Source organism: Acartia tonsa, chromosome 1, assembly GCF_053477335.1.
Source record: "Acartia tonsa isolate MP-2025a chromosome 1, ASM5347733v1, whole genome shotgun sequence".
Taxonomy (NCBI): domain Eukaryota; kingdom Metazoa; phylum Arthropoda; class Copepoda; order Calanoida; family Acartiidae; genus Acartia; species Acartia tonsa.
Window position 1 is genome coordinate 38,254,369 of NC_137260.1, and position 8,727 is coordinate 38,263,095.

At 31.2% G+C, this 8,727-nt stretch overlaps 1 long non-coding RNA gene across 1 annotated transcript; it reads left to right on the plus strand.

The window, feature by feature from the left end:
- Nucleotides 1–5,644: 5,644 nt before the first annotated feature.
- Nucleotides 5,645–6,886, plus strand: LOC145318924 (uncharacterized). Its single transcript, XR_013879589.1, has 2 exons — nucleotides 5,645–5,922; nucleotides 6,405–6,886. It is a non-coding gene; the product is annotated as an uncharacterized LOC145318924 (long non-coding RNA).
- The last annotated feature ends 1,841 nt before the right edge of the window (nucleotides 6,887–8,727 follow it).

Genomic DNA, 8,727 nt, shown 5'->3' on the forward strand with positions numbered 1-8,727 from the left:
TGTTAGGAAAAGGATAAAGGCGAAATGAGATCTTTAATATTTTTGATTTCTTGATTTCAAAAAGCAAGGATGAGTTTGTCAATAATGAAGCCTGATGTGAGTTGAACAAGTATTTTAAAAAAGGTGTTGAAACTGATATAATATGGTTATGCCGTTACAAGAGCTTTAATGTCTTATATTCACGTTGACTTTAATTCAACTTGAAGAGCTACTCTGACTGAACTAGTCGTTGTATCTAAATTTGTCTCTAACGTAACGATATGTGGGAAATGTGATCTACTCGGCTGATATGTTAAGATGGACAGCTAACATTTTTGTATATCTTCTCTTACCATAGAGTATCCTGTATATAAATAATTTAGTCCGTCTTTTATACACCAAAAAAAATAAAAATTTAAAATTTTCCGTAATGTTTTCTAATTTATCTCATTTTCACATTTTTTATGACATCTTAAAATCACATTTTTGTGCTTCGGTACTTATGGATGTTGTTTATGTAAATTAATAGACATCACCCGAAAACGAGGAGGCAAAAAAGTGACTTGTAAAGTGCTTAGCCTTAAAATTTATGGATGTCTTCCTAAAAGTGATAATAAGATAATTAGAAAGTAGAGTTAATGGTGTTTAAAATGGCTAAAGACCATTTGGAAGATAAGAAATTAAGCTTTTTTCAGGATAGCAACTAAAATTAAGCAGTAGAAGCGAAGCTAATTTACAATTTACCCCTTACCCCATCGGACGACTGTGTAGATATTTTCTTTATATTAGTATGAAATTGCCTTCTTCCGCTTTAATTTATAATTACCCAATTGTTCTAGGAATCGCATTTCTAAAACGAAGAAAGTTAAAGTATTAACAGACTTACTTACGGCTACACTCTAAACGTAGGAATGCAGTTTTGTTGGCCCTGAGAGGCCGATGGCTCGGGCCATCTAGACTGGTATTGATTTTTATAATTCTTATTTTATTATTGGAAGAAATACGATACAAGGTCTTTCAGAACCTAGTAAAAGTTTCTGACTCTGATTATGACGTAAAAAAAATTAGCCAATGAGAGGCCAGTATACACTGTAATTGACCAATGGTAAAATTCATAGTGACCTCTCATTGGCTAATTTTTTTACGTCATAATCAGAGTCAGACACTTTTACTAGGTTCGGTTTTTCAGTATCCAGCGGATGTTAATACGTTTCAAAGCCACACTGTTATACAATCAAGAACTATTGAGTTTAGAAAGACAACTACACAAATACGGAAGCAAGATTGAGATCTTATCTAGTGATGTATCAGAAGCTCAAAATTCAATACATTCATCATGCTGAAACATATTTTTATATTCTTGACCATCTTATACTTTTTATCTAAAATATCAAATACTAGCGGCTAAGCCCCTAGAGGCACTCTTGAGATTTGGAAAGAAAGTAGATCAACACTTTTCCTTTATTTTAATTGGCGGGGGGGGGGTTGGCTTCCAGAGGGAATCTCTCCCCAAAAATAGTTAAAATCCTTCAACAGACCTAAAGCAAGATCCTAAAAAAATACAGACACAAAGAAAGATATGGTGTTATTTTTATATGAGAATTGATAGCCGCGTTATTATTTCCTATAATAAAGTTAACTGGAGTGAAACTTAAGACACCAAAACTAATCTGACCTAAATAATGAAACAAACAAATGAAAAACTAACCATCCCCTCTAATTTTCTATGTATTAAAAAAATAGTGGAGTTTTCGAAAGGGGGTGGGGGGTGAGTGTTATAAAACCTTGTTATAGAGTATGCGAGCTTTCAACAAGAAAATTAAATAAAGAAATACATTTGTAGCATAATTTTCTAAATTTAACAAAGTAATTTTTATACCAAACTGAATTTCAATATGATAATGTTGGGTAGGTTTACATTTTTATGCAAGTTAACAATAAATGCAGAAACAATTTTCAGTGGATCAAGGTATGCTGAAAATGCATTTTTTTCGGTGCTTTTTATGAAAGCAACACCCTTTACGTTTTTGTTTACTTATAATTCTATTCTAAAATTAAGACAGTAGTTTTAATTGCAGCTGACTCTAGGCTGTAGAAAAATGCGCGATTTGCTGAACTACAATTATTTTAGCGGCTGATAGCATGATGGAGTGGAAGGCATTCGCTAGCTGCTGAGTATGATGCAAAAAGAGCGAAAAAGCACGAAAGTAGCTTGGCCACGATTACCGATACAAGTTTATTATTTACATCTTATTATATGAAGCGGTAAGATTTTTGTGTTTGTAGCTTAAGATTGCGATAACTACTGAAAGAATTAAGTTCTCTATTTTAGGAGAGGTTCACATAGGTCCCGTGGTGGTTTTAGGCTCTGTTATTTTAGATTTAAGTCTAAGAATGTAAGCTTATTTCGTCTTTTCCCTACCGCTTAGAGTAGAGAGCCCCTAAATGCTAGTTGACTTATAAACTACTAGTGGCTGCGCCCCTAGCATCTAGGGGCTCTATAATCAAAGGGATATGGATGGGTAAAAATAACTTAAAACCACCTTAGGAAATTTAAGAAGCTTCACTGTAAAGGAGAACCATATCTGTTCGTTAGTTAGCGAGATCCTTCGCTACAGACAGAAAAAAGCATTTTACTTTAAATAATAGGATAAAGTGATTATTTTCTCTAAATCACTATCCTATGAATTCTGTAAAACGTTAAGCATCATATCTTTAGTTACGTCACAAGTATGCATCAAACCAAGAAGGCGTGATGCCGTCAAAATTGCATTAAGCAATTGCCACCACCTCAATCAAATAAGAATGATGAAATCCATGAGCAAACCTCAAATAAATAGATATTCAGGGTCACAAAAACAAGGAGTTACAATATTGTTGATATGCTGTATATATATTTCTAGCGGCTACGGCTTGAGGCCTCTAGGGGCACTTGAATGAAGTCGACCCTCAACTTTCAAATTAAGTTTTTAAAAAAGGTAAAACAAGTTTTTTTTGTGGATTGGGTATAATTTTTTTCAGTGATTATTTCTTTTTGAGTTTGGAAAGTACCCCAAAATAGTTATTAAGCATCATTGAAACTATACTGTAAAGGAGGAATATATTGGTTAAGCTACACACATATGGATAGGAAGACAACATGTTACTTTAATTAAGGATTATATAATTCTCATAGGTCTCATCTATCTATCAGAGCTATTCTTAACGCCGCAAAGTTGAAGTAGGACAAACACGCCAAAATTTTGTAAAAGCATCGCTAAAAAAATCTTGCTACTTCTTTATTCTTTAATGGATAGAAATTTAAATTCCAGTTCTAAATTAACGTTGCAACTTAAGTCTGCAAGAAAACATATCTGATTATTTATGAGCTTAATCTCTAAACTTTGCAATAGGCAAACCCTTGGGTTGATAAACATTTTTGGTGAATTTCTTTTTGTGCAAAATAAACCCCCTCTCCCAGAGTTGATACATTTACTCAAGGGGGGGGGTGATGGATGAATCTAGCCGTACATAACCTTAAAGAAGCTCATAAAGCTCATTAAGATTTGCTCCACGGGGAGGGGGGTTAGGGTGAAAAGTTGTGTCACGTCTTCAATTTGAGAGATACAGAAAAAATTTTTCCTTAATAATTTTGTAGATAAAGTATTTAGCAGATCCTTGTTTCTGTATAATTATAAAACATATTTTTAAGAAAAATTTGTTATTTTAATACTTAAAATAAAAAAAACTGTCTGGCTTTTACATTTTAATGTATCTTTTATTGTATTTGAAAAGTGTCACTAAAAATGTATGACAAAATCCATAAAATGAAGGGCCAAAATTACTAATTGTGGCAACGAACAGAGTAACGTATCTGATATGGATAGAACTAAAATTTTAAAACATGAAAAAGAAAAGTACAAATAAACCTTTTAAAACCAATTATAACAGTCATCTCAGCCCAAGGGCAAGGGTTTGAGTCCATGCAGCGTTTTTATGACAAACGATTCATTTACTATATAATAGAAGTGTAGGAAAAGCTATTAAACGTACAATTAGCTTGATTCATATAAATGCTTTGCATCTATCCTGGTTAATCTAGAACCCTGTGTTGACATACAATTTCAATTATATATTTCGACAGTTAAAAAAGTTATGCCTGAAATATAATTTTCTAATTTACAACGAAGAAAGCATTTTTACTCTATTGGACTTTTAATGGTCTTATTTTGATATGAAAACAGCATTATGATTTGACAGGGTGAATTTCCTAATTCCGGTCAAGGAACTCATAAATACAATCTTAATACACAGTTACAATTTATAACAAATAGTTTCCAAATTTATACAAGTCAAATGACTGTATCCGAAATGACACACATTAGTACTAAGAGTTTGTATAAATTTTAATCTTTATAATTTAACAAGATACTTAGGATAACAAGTACAAAAGGTGCTATTTGGGCTTATAAGAATTTTTGATAATTTTATAATGGTTTTAAAACTTAATCATACATTGTAAATAAAACAAAATACACTTTTTTGCTATAATTTTAGATAGTTTTAAAGGAATATAATTGAAAATTAGAGACAAAACAATATATACTTATTTTGTAACATTACAAATTGTCTAAAAAATCAGCCATGTGACGTCATAAAGATGAAGAATTAATATTATTTTTCTCTTTTTTAGGGATTTTCTTTCCCACTTCTCGACTCATCTCCCTCATTTGTTATGACGTTACATGGCTGTTTTTTGAGACACTTTGTAAAGTTACCTTATTTTTAAATGTTACAATAGAATATTTTGATGTACATTAAAAAGAGCCTTTTTTTACTAAAGCTGCTGTATAGATAGGCTGAAATCTCAGAGTACAACAGCTTAGTACAACGTGTGCCGCTTAACAACGGCCAAATAAAATGATTATCGCTGAACCATAATATAGTTTTACACATTTATACCTTGAGGCAAAAATAACATTTAGTCCCAATTATTGCCAATTGGTCATTAATCATTGACATTACTTGTAGCGCCACTACTTTGTAACTAGTGTTTGATTGTCCGTACGTACGCTGTTTTGCTTTTTAATATTTTTTTGAACTATTTAAATCCAAAAGAGCTGTATTGAATCAAAACCGATTAATATTCCGCAGGATTAGAAATAGTTTTCAGCAATACGGAAAAATCTTCCAAATCATCGTATTACTGACGATTATCCACGAACATTATAATAAAATGATAATATTGATGCTACTAGTTTTGTTAGCAAGTCCTCCCTCGGGTTTTATTCTTCCAATTTTTTATTTCAATATTCACAGAAAGCTGTCTATACTACAATGAAATAAATAACTATTTTTATTTTTAAAATAAAAGAAGAATAATCATCGTATTTTTGTATAAGAAAGAGAAAAAAAATACAAAAGCAAAAATGAGTCATTTCCAACAAAGGGTGTAAAAGCTCAAAATTTCTAACTCATTTTTTTTTCTTTTCCCTTCTTTGTGCTTTTTTCTCACTCTCTTTATGGGCTTCAAAAATCCCTATTGTCTAGGAATAAAAATTGTTTGAAGAAATGGTATAAATAAATATATATAATATACATGAATGGCCACCGCCTTTCTATATTTCCTACGGCTATAGTTGCTGCTACCCTTCTTGCTAAAACCAACTAACTTGTATCGAGTTCAATTTTATCTTTGCGACGGACAATATCTGATTGTTTGAAGGCATAACTTTACTCAGTTGCTATCTAACTGCTGTGGTGGTCACATCCACAACCAACCACTCTCACACACACACACACACAACAGCCACTGCACCGCACCACACCGGAAGTTGTGCTGTTGTTGCCCCTGTTATTCCGCCCACAGCTTTTTCTAAGTGTGTGCGACGACGGGACAAGGATTGTGTTTTTATGTTTAAGTTTTGAAGTTGGTGGAGTTGTGTTGTTAAAAAGCCCCCTGAGGCAAGAATGAGATTTATGAAAATTATGTCTAAAATTACAGTATTGTTCAAAAATAAAAGTTTCAGAAGGAGCAAAAATTTGAATTGTTATGTTTCGCAGTAAAAACTTTAATTACCCTTTGAAAAAAATATTTAGGGTAGATTATAAACAAAAATAAGTAAATTTACTTTTGTAAGTAAAAAATAAAAAGATCATTTTCCAAAACGTTTGCCTTTTAATTGTCTTTTTAGGTTAAATGTGAGATATTTTTTTTATAGTTAAAATTTAGAGGAAAATCAGTCAAGAAAATATTAAAATGCCTAATATTACCAGTTTAGTCATACAGGGTTTTGATAAGTATTTTTGCAAGAAATTTAATGTCTAAGTTCACTTGAGAAAGCCGAGACCATTATTTTCGCATGCATATAAGGCTGTATTTTTGCACATAGCTACTACTATCATATCAACACATCAATCTTATTCTTTCCCGCTTAAAAAAATAGGATCTGATATTTGTGGTATGTGAAATCTGGAAGGAAATCCCAAGTTTTAACGTTAGTGACCATTCCATTGACTTACAAAGCCATAGGAATTCAAACTATAGTGATTAATTTTAAGTGTAGTGATTAAGAAAGCCAAAATAATCAGACAATTTTACATTAAACTTTTATTTAATAGTTTCTGTGAAAAAAATCTGGACCACAAAGTAAAAGTGATAAAAAATATAAAAACAAAAACACTTTTTTTTGCTCCAATTCTTTTGAGGGTAGCATAAAGGCTTTAAAAGTATTGTAGTCTTTTTTATATTAATTGTATAACTACTATTTTAATATAAAACAATATTTAGAGCTCTTGACAGTGTAATATAGAAGCGCTGCATTCAACCGTTATAACCATATTATCGTGAAATAACTTAACTGGACGAATTCTCAGTTTGGCCACAATAATTAAATAATACAATTACTACACGTATTATTAAAAGAAATAATAACGAGTATGTCTTACTCGTCTCAAGGAATTATATAAGTATTAGAAAAGAAAACATTTAAAAATCTTGAAAATTTAACAATATAGGTAATTTTTAAAAAAACCTGATGTTTTAAGATATATTTTTGGTTTTTTTTTTATAAAAGGACAATTTCTTTTATTTAGGTTGATCAGCATCTCCCCCCTCCCTACAAAAAATGTAAAACTTTTAACGCGATTTTGGAACAGACAGTCAACTATTCCATATTTCTATTTTTAAAATTTTAACAACAAATATTCAGATGAATTTGAATTTTAAAGACAATAATAATAATTCAAAATCGATCATCTTTTTTTCCCCTTCAAATTTTGCCCCAATCTACTTTATTGGCTTAAAAATGCAATTTGTTGAATGAAATTATGAATTATCCAATAACCGCAGTAACCATGATTTATTTGCAATTATGTCCAGCGTATAGATGCGTTGTGTCTTTACAAGTGTTAGCTTCCCATGCACTCTATTCAATCAAACTTTGTTATTAATATAGTCATAGATTCAGGGATAGGCAAATGTAAGATATTTTTGTCCTCCTCAATCTTGCAGTGCTAGGCAGCTACGCTTGAGCCGCCTAACTACACTAGTTTGGTTGCTTGAAAAAATATAACTTAACGGACAGTTTTGCCATATCATTAGAACAGTTTAAAATCAGCCTATTTTTAAGTTAGGTTTTAATTCTGCCGAATACTAAATCTTAAATTACTTAATTTCATAGCTTATTGATAGAAAATTTAGTATTTATTGTATTAAGGAAAGTATCTTTTCCCCTCCCATTTCCCTAACTATTGTACTAAAATTTATCTTCGTAGGCCAGGCAGTTATGATTCGTGTATATTCTTGTTTAAAACCAAAATTATGGTAGTTAAATTGGAAAATTAGTTATTCCAAGAACCGTGATCTTGATATCTTAAAAGTGAATTTTAAGTATCCTATTTTTATTCTTAAATTATTCTCAGTAAGAATTTAATTAGTTATAAAAAATCACATATTTCTTATTTAAAAAAAAATTCTATGAAAATTTTACATTATGATTATGAATGAAATGACCATAAGAACTGACTTTTGATTGATTAGTACTATAATTTTAATCAATTGTTGCAAATTTACACGTAAAAACGCTCACACTCACACACAAATACACATCTACAACATTAAATTTATGATATTATTGTCAACGGGGCTACTAGTGGCTAGTTTGCAAGTATAGCTTATAATAGCCGGGGGCTAGTAGTGGTTTAAATTTACAATTTCTCAGAAGGCATTAACGGTACACAAATATTTTGAATGATATTGATTTTTAGAGACTTTAAATCCAGGGATAACTGGTTACTGGATTATTCATCATGATTATTTTTACTATAATCAATTATATAGTGGCTTTGCTCCTAGCATCTATGGACTATTTTGATTATGAGAGGAAGAGAGAGAAGGTGAAATAGATGACAATAACTTAATTACAAATATAAAGCTTTCCTGAAAAGGTTACCAACTAAACCAAGTCATTTTTAAGATTTTTGCTTCAAATATACAACTTAAAACTAAATGATATCATACATATAGTAGGGTTTACTTTTGTCTTAACCCTTACAGATCGGGGGGGGGGGGGGGTCATATTGACCCCCCCCTCTAGTTTTTTCAATGGCATTTTTTTGTAGGTAAGATAGAGAGTTGTGACTTCATGACTTTTTAAGTTTAGTAATTATACGTCGGCAAGAGTTGATTTTATTAGGATATCTGGTCTGTGTCGGTCGTGGTGTCCGGTCAAAGTCGGTTGGGTAGCACCAAAATTTAAAAAAAATTCT